This window comes from Drosophila mojavensis, unplaced genomic scaffold (assembly GCF_018153725.1).
Source record: "Drosophila mojavensis isolate 15081-1352.22 unplaced genomic scaffold, ASM1815372v1 contig_19, whole genome shotgun sequence".
In the NCBI taxonomy this organism is placed as follows: Eukaryota; Metazoa; Arthropoda; class Insecta; order Diptera; family Drosophilidae; genus Drosophila; species Drosophila mojavensis.
In genome coordinates, this window is record NW_025318726.1 from 3,622,656 (window position 1) to 3,641,492 (window position 18,837).

An 18,837-nucleotide genomic window follows, 5' to 3' on the forward strand; every position below is an offset into this window, starting at 1 on the left:
AAATCAGTTAAGCAAAGCAAGAAAATGGCATCGACTCAAGCTCTGAAATTAATATATTTTTGTTGTCTCTGGCGAGCTCGAAAACTTTTTTATCTGTCTTTTTCTCTCTCTTTCTCCCTCTCCCTCTCTCTCTTTGTCACTCTCTCTCTCTCTTTCTATTGTGCATTATGCGCTTGTTTAACCAGCTTACGCGCTTCGCTGCAGATTGCCTCGACAATTGCTGCACTGTTGCCTTTGTTTCCTGAGAGAAGAGAAGCCACGGACAGCAAACATAATTTTGCCCCTTTGGGTCTGCCCTTTGGGTTGCCGTTCGCTGTTTTCAGTTTGTTGGGCATCTCATGCTTCTGGAGACGCATTTAGATTAATTGGTCTAAACCATGACAACGGGAAGTGCATTCAATCTTTTCATCAGTGCATTAAATCTTTGCAACAACTAGCAACAGGCGCAGCACAGTAGCATAGGGAGAACTTGCAGCAGGTGGGTTTCATATATCACTGAGTGGTTTCTCCTTTTCTAATATTAAAGATAACAATAAGTGGAAAATTCAACAAAATTTAGAGTGCTCATGTCTTTCCATGATATGCTCACCCAACGAACTTTGTAACTAAAATATTCAAGGAGATTCAAGTGTGAAGAGGGCAAGTATACAGGTCTGTAATAATAAATTCAATTGGTTATTCATTTTGGTCCGCTTAAGCTTGCAACTTCTTTAGCATCATGTCAGCAAAGTTAAGAAAAAACTCAAGTTAAGAAAAAGCTCTAGTGGAAATTGCACGACTAGGAGATACCTTGAACCCTCCAAGTTGATATTCGAATCATTCTGCACTTCTTTTATGCACACATATATACACACGCATACACACGTGTAAGTGTCTAGCTCTTATAACTTCTGAAACCTAGGCGTTCATACGGATGGACGGAATGGACAGGGCTATATCAACTCAGCATCGCCCTTATCAAGAATATATATACTTTATGGGGTCTGCAATGATTGCTTCTGCCTGTTACATACTTTTCACAAAACCATTATACCCTGATTTCCCATGGGCTGCAGTGTGCGCTTACTATGAGAACTTAATTGTTGTTTTCTTGTGGACATACGAAACTTTTGGATTATAATTACACCATGGATATGCATTTATTTGGCAAAGCACAAGTCTCTAGTATTTCAAATACGCCTTTTACAAGGTGTGGGTGAGGGGCGGATATAGAGGTGGGGATAAATGTTAACAAAAACCGAAATTATATAAAATGCATATAAATCTACATTAAAAATTTGGAGACAGCTTTAAAGTTGTAGAAGATATAATTTAATAACTGATTTTCGATAAGGTTATTTTTATCGATAAAAAAAAAAAAAAAAATAATAAGCAAATATAAGCTTGCACAATAAGATAATCTAATTTACATGTGTGTAGTAGTATCTAGTATTTGGAATTGGTGTAAACGCATTCATTTATCAGCTTTATTTGCAGCTGGCCTTCTATTTTAAAAATTAAGTAACAATTGGTATATAAAATATAACAAAAACTAAAATAAAGCTAAATACAAAATTAGGAGATGTGTTATAGATATGTTTAAAGCACATACATATATTGCAAATATAATTTAGAATTCGTATACCCCTCCCCTGTTTTCATATTTTAATTAACAAGAAGAGACTTCTAACTCATATGAATATTGTAATTACTATCTGGAAGTACAGTAAATGTGATGTGATGTGACATGATTTAGTTCTAGTGTAAAAGACTAATACAATACCTTTCGGCCGTGTCACACTAGATGTCAATAAAATCGATACATTACGGATACGCATATCTATTTCAATTCGTTGCAGTCACGCTTTCAAAAAGGGTATAAAATGGAAGGCCCAAGTCCGAATGATATCTTCGTTTTAAAAGAAGCTACAATCAACATGAAACTGGTAAGGAAGCAAATTTGTTTGCCTATTCAAAAGTAACAATCTCATTTTGGTGTCTTTTACTCACAGATTCTGCTCACTGCTGTGCTAGCTGTCTTGGCATCGGGCTGCTATGCTGTTGCTATCGAACCACATTGGGCAGACCCATCAGAATCATAAAATTAAATGTTGGTCCTGGTTTCTAAAATATAATGTATATTCAAATATACCAATCATAATGCAGCAATTTTGAGCTGGTCAAATTATTTATTGTGGCTTTTCAAACTGGGTCTACAAATTGGTTTTGAATTTGTCCAGTTTGAATCCTTAAGACTTTTTTTTAGGAGTGAATCTATTTCAGTTTTTCCATCAGAAGTTCGAAAAGTAAAGTGACGTTGTTACTAGCAGCAGAACGCTCGATCGAGACGTCTCGAGTGCCTCCTCAGAGCGCGCGATTTATGTTTATTTTATTTGTTCCAAAGTGTATAATTTTCCCAATTGCAACTAGTAAAAACTTGAGCACTCTCGACTAGAGTTTTCTGACTTGTTTTATATTTATTTACTACTATTTGGCTTTATTTACGGCTAATACTGGTTAATGGAGCCAATTTTGGCACACTCTTCCAGGATCCAAGTCTTTAGGACTGACACCAACCACGACTGGTTTTGTGGACTTTCTGCTTACGGTCCTGGAATAGCTGAAATATCACATTTTCAGCCGATTGTTTCCAATTTTCTTCTGAAATTGATTAAATAGTACTCTTAATTCATAATGTATAATATAATGTAGATATACCTGTTTCTTAACGAATACAAAAAATGTTATAATATAAACGCGAAATTCTTGATAAAGAATTAATGATATTAACATACCGCGTTGGAAGCTTTAGTCTAAGCTGATTTTTACGATGAATCAGTATACGCCACGCGAACGCTCCCAAATTATTGAAATTAACATTCAACAAAACAAGTCGCTGTGAAAAGTCAACGTGCGTATAAACAAGTAAGAAGGCTCCAGTCGAGACTGCTCGACTAGGAGATACCCGGAACCCTCCAAGTTGATATTCGAATCATTCTGCACTTCTTTTATGCACACATACATACACACGCATACACACGTGTAAGTGTCTAGCTCTTATAACTTCTGAGACCTAGGCGTTCATACGGATGGACGGAATGGACAGGGCTATATCAACTCAGCATCGCCCTTATCAAGAATATATAAACCGAAATTATATACGATGAATCAGTATACGCCACGCGAACGCTCCCAAATTATTGAAATTAACATTCAACAAAACAAGTCGCTGTGAAAAGTCAACGTGCGTATAAACAAGTAAGAAGGCTCCAGTCGAGACTGCTCGACTAGGAGATACCCGGAACCCTCCAAGTTGATATTCGAATCATTCTGCACTTCTTTTATGCATACACATACATACACATGCAACCACACGTACGAATATGCACGCGCTCTGCTAACTGCGCAGTAAGCAGCGACATCGCTTGGTCTGCGTTGCAGTGTGGGCATTATTATGAGAATTTATTTGTTGAATAATTTCTTTTGTAGACATACAATCATAATGAAACTTTCAGAGCGTAATCATATGATATTATTATTATTTATTTATTAGATAATATAAAAAATATAAATATAAAAATTATTAAACGTGCTAGCTACGAGGGCCATCGACGTGAATGTTGGATGTTAAATTGGATGAAAAATATTACAAAGATTTATAAATCATATGATAAAAATGTGTGTACATTCCAATGCACATTCTCTAGTACTTGAAATGCGTTTTTACAAATTGGGGGCGAAGGGGGCGTGGTATCCAAAATGTGTAAATTACAAAATCTTTGTATCGATCAACTGTATATACACAGTAAATCTGAAGTCTCCAGGCCTAAAAGTGTTCAAATTAGGCTGAAAAAACCAAATTCATTTTACGATCATTCTCGATAAAAAAGGTATCGGATGAGTTATCGAAAAAATATGATAAACTTGTACTGCGTATGGTACACATGAGTATGCATGCCAAATTTCTCTAGCTCTTGTTACTTCTGAGATCGACGCACTCATACGGACGGACGGACAGACGGACACGGCTATATCGCCTCAGCTCGTCGTCCTGATCAAGAATATATGTACTTTATGGGGTCTGCGATGATTACTTCAATTTCAGTTGACAAATAAAAATGATTTTGTTTTCTAATTTAAATAAAAATTTTAATCAATTCTGCATATTCAATGTGCTGTACACATACAAATGAATATTTAATGGGAGCGCTCAAAAATAATTTAAGACAAAGAGAGCGATACAACAAAATAAATAAATCTTGCATGACCGAATCGAAATTGTGTGGCTTGCGAAACAAATTTGAGAAGTGAAAATACACATGTACAGGTAAGGGGAAGCACCTGCTAATGAGCACGTGCCGTTGGCTAGCTCAAGTGTCGCACAGCACTGCTCACAGGACGTGCTTGCCGATTGCCCAGGGTAGCCGTAAAATATTACACAAATCAAGTGAATAAACAAGCTTGACCGATATGTACGCACTGGCATAGACACTTTCTGTTGCTTGTCGACTCCCTTTTTCCAGTCGATTTGTTTTTAAGAGCGGTCTCCCATCGCATTACTTATTTATGACTTGTCGGTCATGTGATTGGCTCACTTGAGGTGAGCCTGTCACAATTGACTCAAATTTTCATCTTGCTCAAATGTTGTTAAAATTAATCATATTCTGTCAGCATTTTTGGCATAGTGCAAAGAACGACTAGGTTGAACAAAAACTCAAGTGTCACTTATAGCCTCGCCATTGTGGGAACCCATTAGCCGCTGGCAATGTTCACACAAGTGGATGACCAAAGGGAAGCATGAAAATTGCTGGAAAGACAATTGGAAGAAAAGCTAGGGCTAACTACACACTGAAGATTTTATACACTTGTCGATATAGGGCTTATTTAATAGTTGTGCAAAATAGATTAGTTCGGTTTAGATAAAGTAGTAAGTGACTTGACACTATAATTCTATATTGAATAAGCTATAATTATATTGATTTTATAATTCAAGAAATCAAAAGCAACAAATTACAATTCATGCAATAGACTGACTGACCACTGATCTAGACTCTAGAAGGTAGGGCTCTTTTTGATTAACAGTACATAATATATATTTATTTATTAAGCTATGCTGATTCCACAGATATTTCTCTGCATTGCACATATTCAATCAAAATTGAAATGCCCTCAACTTGAGCATTCAACACGCCTGTGCAATCGTTCATCGGCGAGTGCAATTTATCATGCCAAGCGTATGATTTACTGTGCGTATGACGTATACGCACTGATGTCCGTCAGTTGAAGTGGAAATGCGGCAATGCAAGTTAAACAAGTAAGAAGGCTCCAGTCGAGACTGCTCGACTAGGAGATACCCTGAACCCTCCAAGCTGATATTCTAATCAGTCTGGAATTCTTTTATGCACACATACATACACATGCACTTATAAGCACGCGCTCTGCTGACTGCGCAGTTAGCAGCGACTGCGCTTGGGCTGCGCTGCAATGTGGGAAATATTATGAGATTTTATTTGTTAAATAATTTCTTTTGTAGACATACGATCTTAATAAAACTTTCAAAACAAAATCTTTGTATCCGATAACTTTATATACAACCCAAATTTGAAGTTTCCAGGTCTAAAAGTGTTAAAATTAGGCTGGAAAAACCTAGTCGATTTTTCGATTATTCTCGATAAAAAAGTTATCGGATGAGTTATCGAAAAAATAAAGCAAACTTGTACTGCCTATGGTATACACGAGTATACATGCCAAATTTCAGCTCTCTAGCTCTTATATCTTCTGAGATCCTTTTGCTCATACGGACGGACGGACGGACGGACAGACGGACAGGGCTATATCGACTCAGCTCGTCGTCCTGATCAAGAATATATATACTTTATGGGGTCTGCGATGATTCCTTCTGCCTGTTACATACTTTTCACAAAACCATTATACCCTGATTTCCCATTTTCAATGGGTTCAGGGTATAAAAAGGCTTTACAAACGAGAAAAATGAGTTTGGTTTAATAGCTTTAAAGGTCAGGCCAAAATATGAATTATTGATTTGTATATAAATATTTGAATTTGTGTGATTTCTTTAGTTTATTATACCCTGAACCCATTGAAAATGGGAAATCAGGGTATAATGGTTTTGTGAAAAGTATGTAACAGGCAGAAGGAATCATCGCAGACCCCATAAAGTATATATATTCTTAATCAGGACGACGAGCTGAGTCGATATAGCCCTGTCCGTCTGTCCGTCCGTATGAGCAAAAGGATCTAAGAAGATATAAGAGCTAGAGAGCTGAAATTTGGCATGCATACTCGTGTATACCATAGGCAGTACGAGTTTGCTTTATTTTTTCGATAACTCATCCGATAAGTTTTTTATCGAGAATAATCGAAAAATCGACTTGGTTTTTATACCCTGAGCCCATTGAAAATGGGAAATCAGGGTATAATGGTTTTGTGAAAAAGTATGTAACGGGCAGAAGGAGGCGTGGCAGACCCCACAAAGTATATATATTCTTGATCAGCGCGATGAGCTGAGTCGATATAGCCCTGTCCGTCTGTCCGTCCGTCCGTCCGTCCGTCCGTCCGTCCGTATGAGTGCGTCGATCTCAGAAGTTATAAGAGCTAGAGAGCTGAAATTTGGCATGCATACTCGTGTGTACCATACGCAGTACGAGTTTGCTTTATTTTTTCGATAAATCATCCGATAACTTTTTTATCGAGAATAATCGAAAAATTGATTTTGTTTTTTTAGCCTAATTTGAACACTTTTAGACCTGGAATCTTCAAATTTGCGTTGTATATAAAGTTAATGGATACAAAGATTTTGTAGTTTACAGATTTTGGATACCACGCCCCTTTCGCCCCCAATTTGTAAAAAACGCATTTCAAGTACTAGAGACTTGTGCTTTGGAATGTACACACATATTCACCATATGAATACGCTCTGAAAGTTTTATTAAGATCCTATGTCTACAAAAGAAATTATTCAACAAATAAATTCTCATAATATTGCCCACATTGCAGCGCAGCCCAAGCGCAGCCGCTGCTTACTGCGCAGTTAGCAGAGCGCGTGCTTATGAGTGCATGTGTATGTATGTGTGCATAGAAGAAGTGCAGAATGATTAGAATATCAGCTTGGAGGGTTCAGGGTATCTCCCAGTCGAGCAGTCTCGACTGGAGCCTTCTTACTTGTTTTCATTTGTTTTACCGAATTTAGTTGGTTTCCATGAAGCCGAATTAGCACACAGGCAATATTAAAATATATATAAATATATATATATATAATAATATGAATATTTTTAAATATTTATATTTATAAAAAATGTACAGGTTGAGTATTTAGCACACATTTTATTCTAACTTTTTTTTTAGCATCTGTCAATGCCTCGACCCCTAAGTGCCGCTTTTGATGTTTGAAGTTTCGATTGACATTTGCTATGGCACCTGCCTAAAATACTTGGCTTTGATTTAGCCAACGAGACATTTTCGGGACGTCAGCTAAACGCGCAATTGGAAACATGCCACAAAAAGGGCGAGACTCAGAGCTTGTTGTCAAACGAGATGAGAAGCATTTTCTATTCTATTTGCGATAGGTACGTGCAGGCCATATAAGCGGCAATGCTGGAGGCGTAGCTGGGCCTGGTTAGCTGTCAAATCGACGTGCAGCATTAAGTAAATAGGAATTTCTTAGATGCCTTCTACTTCTGCCCGCCCTTTTAACCCACCCACGCTTGTTTAACTAACTGTGCAAATGCTGAGAGTATCTATAGAATCTCAATTAGGAAATTACGCTTGACACGTAGCACCATTGCGTAGATGGGTGGGTTTCACTCTTTTAACTTTTTCCTAATTAAATCATACTTCCAAGGAGCAGCATCAACAGCAGCAGCATCCGCAGCTGAAACTCTAATGTGCTACGAAATATATACGATTGCATAAATATTCGTGATATTTTTTCTTTCACAAAAATATGCAAATTGTTTTCCATGCTCCATTTATGCAAATTTGTAAACGAAGAATTCAGTAAAAATTCACAGAAATGATATTGCATTTATTTATGGAGAAATCTCTCGGCACAAGGGAATAATTTCAAAATGCAATATCCTTGAATCCATGAACATTAAATTTTATTGTTAAGCTCAGGTAATATTTCTGCCCTAATTGGCTTAGCCTAAATGTTGCATATTTTCATATATACCTCATTAAGAGTATTTGAAATTTTGTTCCAAATTACTTGTCAGCTTTCATTTCAATAAGCAAATCATTATTTAAGCTGGGCTTAAAGCTCCTAGGTAGCTCCTCAGTTTTTGTGTCTTCGCTAATGGAGCCTAAAAATACATCAAAGCGAGACTAAACATGTAAATAATTTATATTTAGTCACTGCGTTTAACGTAAATAAAAAGATAATGTAGTCTTGTTTACAGCTGCCAGAAAAAAGAAAAAGAAATTGAAATATTAAATATTAACTCAAGCTAAGAAGAGCATATGAATTTAATGGTATTTTATAGCGCAAATTTGATATATTACCACAGACTATCAAAAAAAATTCATATGAACTATAGATGATATCATAAGTTTTTCTTTTAATTCAGTTTTAGACAGCTAAGTTAACACAGTACAATACATATAAATTAAATTATCTAAAGAGAGTGCTCTTCTTTCATTTTACTGGTTGTTATGTAGTTCACAGCTCGAGTTCCTTCTAATTTATGAATAAAAGTTAAATACTTTACCCCTCACAGACTGGTTAAGCATGCAACTAACTTAAGTATTAATTAACTATCGCTACATGAGTCTTGACGTGGCCCTGTGTTGGCCAACAGCTATTGGCTTGCTGCCGAACTTGGGCAACTTAGCCAGCTTAAGCCAATCTACTACAGTCCATAAGTACGGCCTCACGCTCATTTATCTTTCGTTTATGCTGTGCAGCACATTACCTCCGTGGCAGTAAATGTTAAGCGTTTTCAGTTGATGGGAAAGTACTTTTAGTCCTTTTGGTCGTCCATTTAACGGTTTCTTCAATTTATGCGCATCAGCGATATAGATCTGCCAATTTCTTCAAAGTGTTATTAGTCTCTTGCTCTACCCAAGTATATCTGTTGAGCGCATCAATGATTCGCCAATGACCAAATCTCTGTTCGGCTTTAAGTTTGAAGCAGTTGATTAAAGTATGATTAAAGTACAGAGGCTATTGATAGAAAATTGCGTAGTAGAAGAGAATAAACAAATTTATTTTTCAAAATAGATAAAAATAGATATTTTTTAAATAAATTTTTAGTTTAAATTTGTTAATAATGTTAATAATTTGAGTTTAATAGTCTTATTTTTAATTACTTAAATAAGTATATAATATTCTTATGCATATGTCATACTCGCTTCGTAGCTCTGACCGCATGACCCCAAATCATAATTATCTCTGTACATGTTAGATATCTGAAATTTGGAATAGTGCCAATCTTCAATGTTGGTTGTTGTTGAGGAAGGCATGTGTATATTTAAGTATGGGGTAATAACAAAAGAAATTGATAAAGAAGGCAAGGACAAAAAACCTCAGAATATGTTACATTGTTTCGCTTTCATTTCTTTGTATTTGGTCTCCCTTGACAATGTCAAGAGACAACAGTTGGACTTTATTAATACCAGCTGCTGATATATAGACATAAAAAACTGTACACCACAAAAACTCATATGTGGACAACTATGCCTAATGACCGCGTAACAAGCCCGAAAAGTAGATTGGGAGGTCGGGAGAGATTAGATTAGGATTAGCTGTTTAAGCAACTATTTTGCAGTTATCTATTATCTATCAGAAATTACTTTAGCTATGTATACCCTGAACCCATTGAAAACGGGCAATCAGGCTATTATGGTTTCGTCAAGTGTATGTAACAGGTAGAGGAAGGAACAGAACCTATACAAGCTAGAAAGAAGAAATTTATTTGTAAAGCCGTATATACAACACACAAATCGAGTCTGTTTCCAAAATCGATAACTACCTCCGCTATTTTGCTATCAATTAAAAGTCTTATACAAATCAGCTATAAAATTATACCTCCTATATCTTTAGAGCAAAAATTTGAATACAAATGATTTTGATCTATATTCTATATTTATAGAATATTTCCCCTACGTATTTCATTTAAGTATTTAATACTTATCCGGACGTTCCCACACTTGACTCCACTTCAGTGCACTGCACTACTGACCATCACCAGGCCTGAGCTACTGAAGACTTTCACTCAAAGAACAAGTACAGCTCAGCGGCTGAGCCCGACGCCAGGTAGGAGTCTCTGCTGCTTCAAGCAACTGAATACTGATGCATACATATAGACAACATAAATGATCTTCTGTAGTTCTTCTTCGGCCATTGGCTTGGCAGAGAGATAGACAGCGAGACAGACAGAGAGCCAGGTATACAGACAGACATACGAACTGATATATAGGTAAACAGAGAATATTTATGCTTGTTAAATAGCTTATTACAGAGTCTTCTGTGCTATAGTTCTCTTTAGAACTGGGACTTCTGCATAGTCTGCCTCAATTTCTGGTTGTTCCATCCCATACGCGCGTATGCGTGAGTGTATGTGTGAGTTTGTGCATGTGTTGTTTCTTATGTAAATAGAAAAGAAGCAAGAAAAGGGTGCAGCTATAGAGCTAGAGCTTTTGACTTAATTTCAATGTAGGGGTATTTTGGCATTGTGGCTTTTTTGCTTTGACTAATTTAAGTTGAGAGGTTCTCGTTTGGCAACATTATCCTTGTTGTACTACACCGAGCCAGTTGTCAAAAATAACTGAAGGTCTTAGTCCAGAGCTATTCTAAGTCTTTAGACTAATTGGACAGCCAACAAAAGCTTTGTGACTTTAAACCTAGTTTTTTGTGAAATTTTAAGTTTAGTCTTATTTTGCTGTAGCCACATGCAAAATGCGAATTCAGGGTATATGCGAAGTAGTTATGTGAATCATGACAGCCGAATAAATGTATTCCTGTCCGTCTGTCTTTACGTCGATTTTAGAAACTATAATTCATTGACTTCACTGTCAAACCAATAAACAAATTGTATTCTCTTTAAATTAAAGTATGATTTTCTGGTACTCCATATACTCAATTGAATGTGTTGACACTGCACTGAATCATAAAAATCTTCCTTTATTGAAATCCGATAAGTGCTGCGATACTTTTAGGAAATGTTTATTGAAACGTTTGGCGTAGCCCCACGCCAATTAATGCCAAGGATTTTTGCTTTCCATATTAAATATTTTATTAACAGTATCACAATTGTCAATTCGTGTGACCTTGGATAGTGCGGTGGATCCTTTTATCCCACAAAAATTGGCATTTGGATAGCAAATATGCTTCTCGACTTTACAATTTATGAGTAAAAGCTCAGGTCACCCGAAGTTTAGGGTATCTGCTAGTCGTCACATCCAACTAGAATTTTATTACTTGTTTATTTTTAAGCTAAAAACCAGTTTGATGAAAACAAATGAATCATTTATACATTTCTAAACAGCTTATAATAATATAGATAATCACCTAATTAATGTTCAAAGCTTCGATAGGCTATTGAATTCTAAGAATTCATAATAGAAAATTTCTTTGCCGTGCTTCTTCTACAAACCAAGTTTCCTTCAAATCAATATCTTTAATCACCTTGGACGTTGAGTAGACTTGATGATGCTGTAGCAAAATTACCAAATCAACAAAGTTTCAGGCAATTTAATACCTTCATGCTACTTTTTTTCTTGACTGTTTTTATGGCTCATCACACATTGGCAGTGGGAGGAATTTCCGCTCTCTTTCCTATACTGTGCACTAATAAAATGTGTATGTCGAGAAATTTAACTCAAGCATCATACATATATTAAAGGCACCATTCAAGTATGAATAGAAGAGCTTCCGCTTTAAGTTGCCCTGATGTAAGCGTTAAATAAATTAAAATTTAATTGAAATATTTCAAATATTTAACACACATAATGAGTACAATAGCCCAGTTGAACAAGCTTTCCCAGAAATGCTCGCAACACAAGTATTTTAAAAATATTTTCACACACATGTCGTATACTTGATTTTCATTTCCGTATAATTCCCTACCTTGTTTTATAATCAATTTGTACTTACCCTCGGGAACAACATTCCGAGTGCTTGACAAATTTTTATCTCTACCCAAAATATGTTGGCACGTTTTCTACCAAATGCGGTTAGTCGTCCCCGATCAAGTTCTCTTCTGTAATGGGATACCCTCTTAAAATAATTGGTATGTAAATGCTATTAAATAAGCTAAGTTAATTATTATTATAAAATTATTAATTAATAATTTAAAAATAATAAATAATTTAAAGATTTTTGTATATCTATATATTTAATGTACTTATTTTTTTAATTTTTTTTTTCAAAAATATATTTATATTAATTATCCTTTCAAATGCCTGTACTCCCTCCATATGCACTTGCTCTTGGAGCCACAATCAATTGAATGGAGCCCTGGACTGCAATTAACACTGCTGCTCAGAGCTCAGAGGTTGACAGCAGACAAGTTTACAATTTGTGCTCTGTAGCACATTTTCCAGCACATGGCGAAATATCTGTGCCTGGGGATGTGAATATTTTCTTCGGTTGCAATTTTATTTGATGAAAGACACTCGATTCTGATTCATATCGTGCTTTTTACGAGGCGGCCATCAAAAGGCGCGCAATTAAGCCGCTTATGTGGCAAAGGATAATGGCATGAGTTTCATCAGACGTGCCGTCTGTTGGGCAGGCAGACGAACAGTGTAAACGTGCCTGGTTGTATTAACGCATAATGATACCCTACCTCAAGCAAGTACAGGGTGTCAGAGTTGCATTCAGGTTAGTTTTAGTTTGTGATATAGCTATAGCAATAAAGTACAGTTTATTTTTTGTTTATAGTGAAAGTGCTTGAATGCCCTTTAGATTCTCATATTCCTAAAAGGTTATATTATATATTATTTTTAATGTAATGATTCCTTTTTGTTTACAGAGTATCCATTCATGCCGGGTATACGACAGTCGAGTTTAAGGCTTTTACTCGCTTGGATGCGATACATGCTTCTCTTTGATTAAGCTCGAACTTCGGCTGCCAGGCTAGCAATTTGTCAAACAAAGTTTACGACTGTGTTGGCTCAAGCATTTAAATTACCGAAAAAATGGAACACAAATTGCGTGCCAAAGAAAACCTCTGCCCTTTTGACGCCGAAGTCAACTCGCGGCGCTAATGTCGACGTGAAAGTCTCCAGTTTCATTGTAAAGCATTTTAAATGCTTAATTTCTGCTGACTGATGTCATAAAAGTATAAATCGACGAATATGTTCAGAGGCAGGCGAGCAGCCAGGCAGGCAGTGCAAATTAAATGATGTCGACTTTACAAGCGATTTGATGGTCTCTCCGAGCACTCAACTGGGTCAATACATGGAAGGAACAGCTGTGTGGCTTCTGTACATGCACACTCTCGCACTCTTTTTTAATAATTTTCAGCGCTGTGGTAGGGCTGCTTTTGTGTAGACTGCCAGGCGGAGCAGGCGTTCGGGGTAAAGTTGTAAACTTTGCGCATTTATTAAAATTGATATTGACAGGCGACAGGCGTGGCCAATACAACGAAGACACTTAAAGCAAGATGTCGGCCTCGTAAAGTGATAGAAAAATTTAAAATAATAATTGAAATGAATTTCAATTAAATGCTATTGAGGCAGCTAGGTTGATACAGATACGGTTGAATGCGGCTTAAGAAATCTGTGGAATAATTGCAATGGATTATAAGTAATTAGGGCGATATTTGAATTTGGATTTGTAAGAGCGGGAATGTGGCTGTCCCTGTGTCCGCTGTAAAGATGAGTAAATGATCAATAAATAATAAATTAAATTGAAATCGAAGCCGAGCAGTTGTATTGAGACCCTATCACCGGACAGTTTCTAAGAATTGTTTAATTTAAAGCTACTATCCATATTCGTGTGCAGAATACCAAAAATTATGCAGTTGAATTTTTTAAATATTTCAAATGACCCACTTTCAAGAATCATCTAAGCATAGACTTAAATCGCATCAAGCAAATTATTTTAGTTAAAGTCTTACCTATAAAATAACAATAATAATAATAATAATATATAGTTTTCATGTGAAAACATAAAGTATTTAGATATAAATAAAGGTATACTGTGTAACTCTGGAATCATAACTTAACTAATATGTAGAGCTTTCGAAAAAATTTTCGTATCGATGATATTTTAAGTTTTGAAAAAATATCAATATGATATTTGATGCAACTTTAAGAAAATCGATTTATCAATATTTTTCGATTTTTTAAAAACTTTTTTCCCACAATAAATTTATAATCCGTCCCAAAAATTAAGAAAAAAAAGTACTTTTTAATAAAATGATAAAGACCGCTTTACTCCAGTATTTTGTACTCAACGTTTTTAGAAAATGCGTTCTGTGATGTGATTATCCGTCATACGACTTCGTGAGTCGCTGACAACACATTTCATTGCCGAAGCAAGTCGCTCCGAAGGCACTGAGCTACCAGGGGTGGATAGGCATCGTATTGCTATCTACGATACTCCTGGCTTATCCGCCTTATGAGAAATCGAAAGAAAAAATTTGGAAAATTTTGATTATTTTCCCTAGAAATTCGCGGCTACGGTACATCTCAAGCTCCCTCATTTCTGCACAGTGTACTGCACAGTGCACGAATCATTGTGCTTGTTTTTCATATGCCACGCCATATTTTTTGTGTTATTATTATTTTGTTAATGTTGTTAGGGCGCAAATTACATTTGGCTATTCCATTTTTAAAGTCCAAATAATTCGTTTTCACCATATTCAATTTTTTTTACTTTGGCGCTTGGTTCACTTATCACAGGCGTGACCAACTGAAATATGTCATTTAGCCAAAAATAAATATGCCAATATAAATATAATTCTTAAACAAAAATATCGTTGTTTTGATATTTCGATATATTTTCGACAACCCTACTAATATGCTAAATAAAGAGTAAGAGTAAATTAAGAAGAATGACTGAATGTTGTCATTGTACAATTACAGTCTCTTTATAGAATAATAAGGCTCAAAATCAAATGGTAAAATGCCCGTTGAGTTGCTTCTCCAGCACTCTTGTTTCTGTTCTTCAAATATAAATTCATGAAACGTGACTAAATCTCTCGGTTAATTTACGCACTCAGCTACATCATAGGTGACTGAGTGGCACGTTTCTGACATAAATTTGCATACAGTCTGACAACTATCTGCACTTGAGTTGAGGGACGCAGCTGACTCTAATACGAAGGCTCGTTGACTGTCTCTGACCTAGACATAAACACTTTAAAAGCTGTCCTGGCTGCTGTCTTAGCCGTCGTCGTCGCACTTTGGCCTAATTGCCATCCCCAACTAGCTGGCGCAAAGTTAACGTGACGCAGATGAGACTGGCAGCTAAAGAGCATTGTTAATGGATGGGCCACCTCATACATAAGTATGTCAGCAAAGAGTTTAAAGCGTTTACACGGAGTAAACATAAGCATTATGCCAAGTCGACTTACCTTCATACTTTGCATTTGTGAAAACGAAATAATGTGATATATGTATATTCTTGAGCAGGATGACGGATTGAGTCGATCGATATAAAAATAAAAACAAGTCAGAAAACTCTAGTCGAAAGTGCTCGACTAGATACTAACCTGAACCACATTTAGCACATTTAGTACGGTTCAAAATTTAAATGAAATAAAAAACTCACTAATTTATGCAATGTAAAATATTGCTATGTACTAAAATATTCACACTAAAGTTAAATATATTAAATTCCTTGTCCTGAATACTCACTAAAATACTATATCACTCGATATTTTGCATGCATTTTTTACTTCGTATTTGCTCGGCTTGACAAAATCAGTGCGATATGAGCGCTCAAACATACAGATCACATTTTCATATGCTATGCACTATTTTTGCTTACTCTCTCTCACCTACTGTGTCTGTCTCCTTATGATCTCTCCTTCTATGTTCGCAACCATGCACACAAACGAACAGTCCCGTGCTACATGTATGATCATTTTTGCTCGGCTGAATATTCTGCCTTGAGTTATATATGTAAGAGCAGAGCACTCTTTCACTCAGCCGAGACTGCTCAACTACGAGATCCCCTGAACCCTTCGAGCAACTGATATTTCAATAATTATTCGCATATGCACACACACAGGCATACCCACGCACGCATAAACACGCATGGACTGCACTGTGGCCTTACTATGGGAACTTAATTGTTTAATAACTTTTCTTGTCGATAAACTATCTTCATGAAACATGGATGCATGCATTTGCCAAAGTATAAAATGCATATAAGTATACATTTTAAATTTGGAGACTAGCTTTAATGATGTAGGAGATATATTTTTAAAACTGATTTTCGATAAGGGTTTTATCGATAAAAAATAACGGGATGAGTTATGGATTTTTTGTGATAAACTCGATAGCCGCGCTATATATACGGACATTTGAAAAAAAAATTGAAGTCTCTAACTCTATCTTCTGAAATCGACGCGTTCATATAAACGGATAGACAGACGGACAAGGCAAAATCGACTCAGCTCATCGCCCTGATCAAGAATATATATACTTTATGCGGTCTGCCACGCCTCCTTCTGCCTGTTACATACATTTCAACAAAACCATTATGCCCTGATTTCCCATAATTTAAAAATGTGTGTTTAAAAGGGGTCTGTTAGAATGCACCGAACATATAAATAAGCAAAGCCAACATTGCTTAATGAGCTAACTTCAATATGTAGAGTTGTTTGTTGGTTTGATGATGCGTAGCTTTTGAACACAGTCAAGCATATGAATGACACTAACAGAGTAGAAAAGTTATTTACAAATCAAGTGCTCATACTACTCCTTAAATGCTTAAGCAAAGTGACTTTATATCGTGGCTATGGATTGGTGATTTTGTATGGGTTGTTTCCTATAGGGTATACCCTTGTCAGGGAGTGCCGACTAGACTACTCCTACTTGTTTTGTGATAGGTTTTGACAATATTTGGTTTGTTAAATTCCCAAAACGTTTCAAATATGTTCGTATACCCGTAGCAGTAACGCCCCTTTTTCTCTCTTTCTCTCTCCCCTCCTCTCTACACAGTGAATTGCTTAGCAAAGTTTCGAGATAAAAAGTTGGATCTAGCAGCGGCACAAAGTGAAAATTTGTTGGCCAACACCGTTTGAAACTGTGTTTGCGACCAGTTTGTGGTTACATAACTGTTTGCCCGCAGGATCGCTTAATTTAAATAAATGCTCTACCATTCCACTGGGCTTTGAATATTTGCGCTCTGAAACTATCTTTCCACCCACGCTTTGACTAGGCATTGGGCACATTGTGCGAATTGCTACGCAAGTATTCGCATCGCATGCCAGTCGACGAAAGCCAGTCGAAAGTATTAAATGCTATGTTGTATATGGCATTTCCATTTCAATTTCTATTCTGTGCACTTAATTGCTAATTCATTTTTCACAACAGTCAGCGGAGAGTACATAAGGTCAAAGCCAAGCACTCAAAATGTCTCTGAAATGTTTAAAAACTATACTACTATAATATTTCTATAATGAAAAATTCCCAATTATAAGAAATTTAAATTAAATTGAATTAAAATATTTACTGCTGAAGGTTTTTGTTACTGGAAACTGTTATTATTGAGAGTCAAATATTATCGGTGATTTAAATATCTCCAAAGCTGAAAAAAATTCGTATTTACCGTGCTCGCAATAGTTACATGGGTAACATAAGTACAAAGTTTGGAAGCTCACGCTTTTTAAGTATGCCACGCTCTTGGAGAGGCAGATTAGATATATTCGTTATATTTTTATAAATTCGTGTATGAATGCGAGTTTGCATTCAAAACTTCAACTTTCTAGCACTTTAAAATTATTCATTGATTGTTTCTGAGATACCTAAAACTGCATTATACGATTTGCCACACCCTTGTTGGGCAGTACTGCATATGTTCAACCGCTTAAATCCGAAGACATACCAGAGTGAGTGCTTTAAATTTCAAATCCCTAGCGATAATGGTGAAATGGTTTGCATTTATGCAGAGACCGGACGGACATTGCACAAAACCAATTTAGACAATTCGCTGTCTGGAATGAGTATAAACATAAATATTTGTTTTTTTAAGTGTACAGTATATGCATCATTTTTTTTCTACCTCATCAACAAATATATTGGTAATTGATTTGATAGCCAATCCACGAACATTCAGTTATCCGTCGAGGAACACGATTCAAACAGAATCTTCTCACGGCTTGAAAATTTAGTTGCAAATCGGATGAGTTATCGAAAGAATATGATAAATTTGTACTCTGTATGGTATACACAAGTATGCATACTATTTCAGCTCTCTAGCTCTTATATCTTTTAAGATCGGCGCACTCATACGGACGGACGGACGGACAGGCGGACAGGGCTATAACGACTCAGCTCATCACCCTGATCAAGAATATATATATTTTAAATAATACTTTAAATTACAATAAAAATCTAAATTCTATAAAGTGCATACGAATCTACAATTTGGCATTTCGAGGTCTAAAGATGAAGGGATGTGTTATCGATCTTTGGAGACAAACTCGATATTCGCGAAATATATACACTTTGTTAAAAAAAATTGAAGTCTCTAGTTCAAGGTATAAAACAAACTTTGAAATGTGTTACAGATACTCCTCGCCTCTTTCCCCTGTACAAAAATTAGCAGAAACACTTGTGACTCATATGAATATTGTTATTGTTTTCTGGAAGTACAGTAAACTTGATTTTCCACATGGTTTAGTTCTAGTGCAAATAACTAATCTGATACGTTCCGGCCGT

The 18,837-nt window shown here is 36.1% G+C and overlaps 2 long non-coding RNA genes across 2 annotated transcripts; both read left to right on the forward strand.

Annotated features, from left to right (window-relative positions):
- The first annotated feature begins 1,701 nt into the window (after window positions 1-1,701).
- Window positions 1,702-2,167, forward strand: LOC26527369. Its single transcript, XR_001449510.3, has 2 exons — window positions 1,702-1,925; window positions 1,992-2,167. It is a non-coding gene; the product is annotated as an uncharacterized LOC26527369 (long non-coding RNA).
- Window positions 2,168-4,230: 2,063 nt separating this feature from the next.
- Window positions 4,231-5,288, forward strand: LOC116803683. Its single transcript, XR_004363719.1, has 4 exons — window positions 4,231-4,306; window positions 4,651-4,906; window positions 4,973-5,038; window positions 5,105-5,288. It is a non-coding gene; the product is annotated as an uncharacterized LOC116803683 (long non-coding RNA).
- The last annotated feature ends 13,549 nt before the right edge of the window (window positions 5,289-18,837 follow it).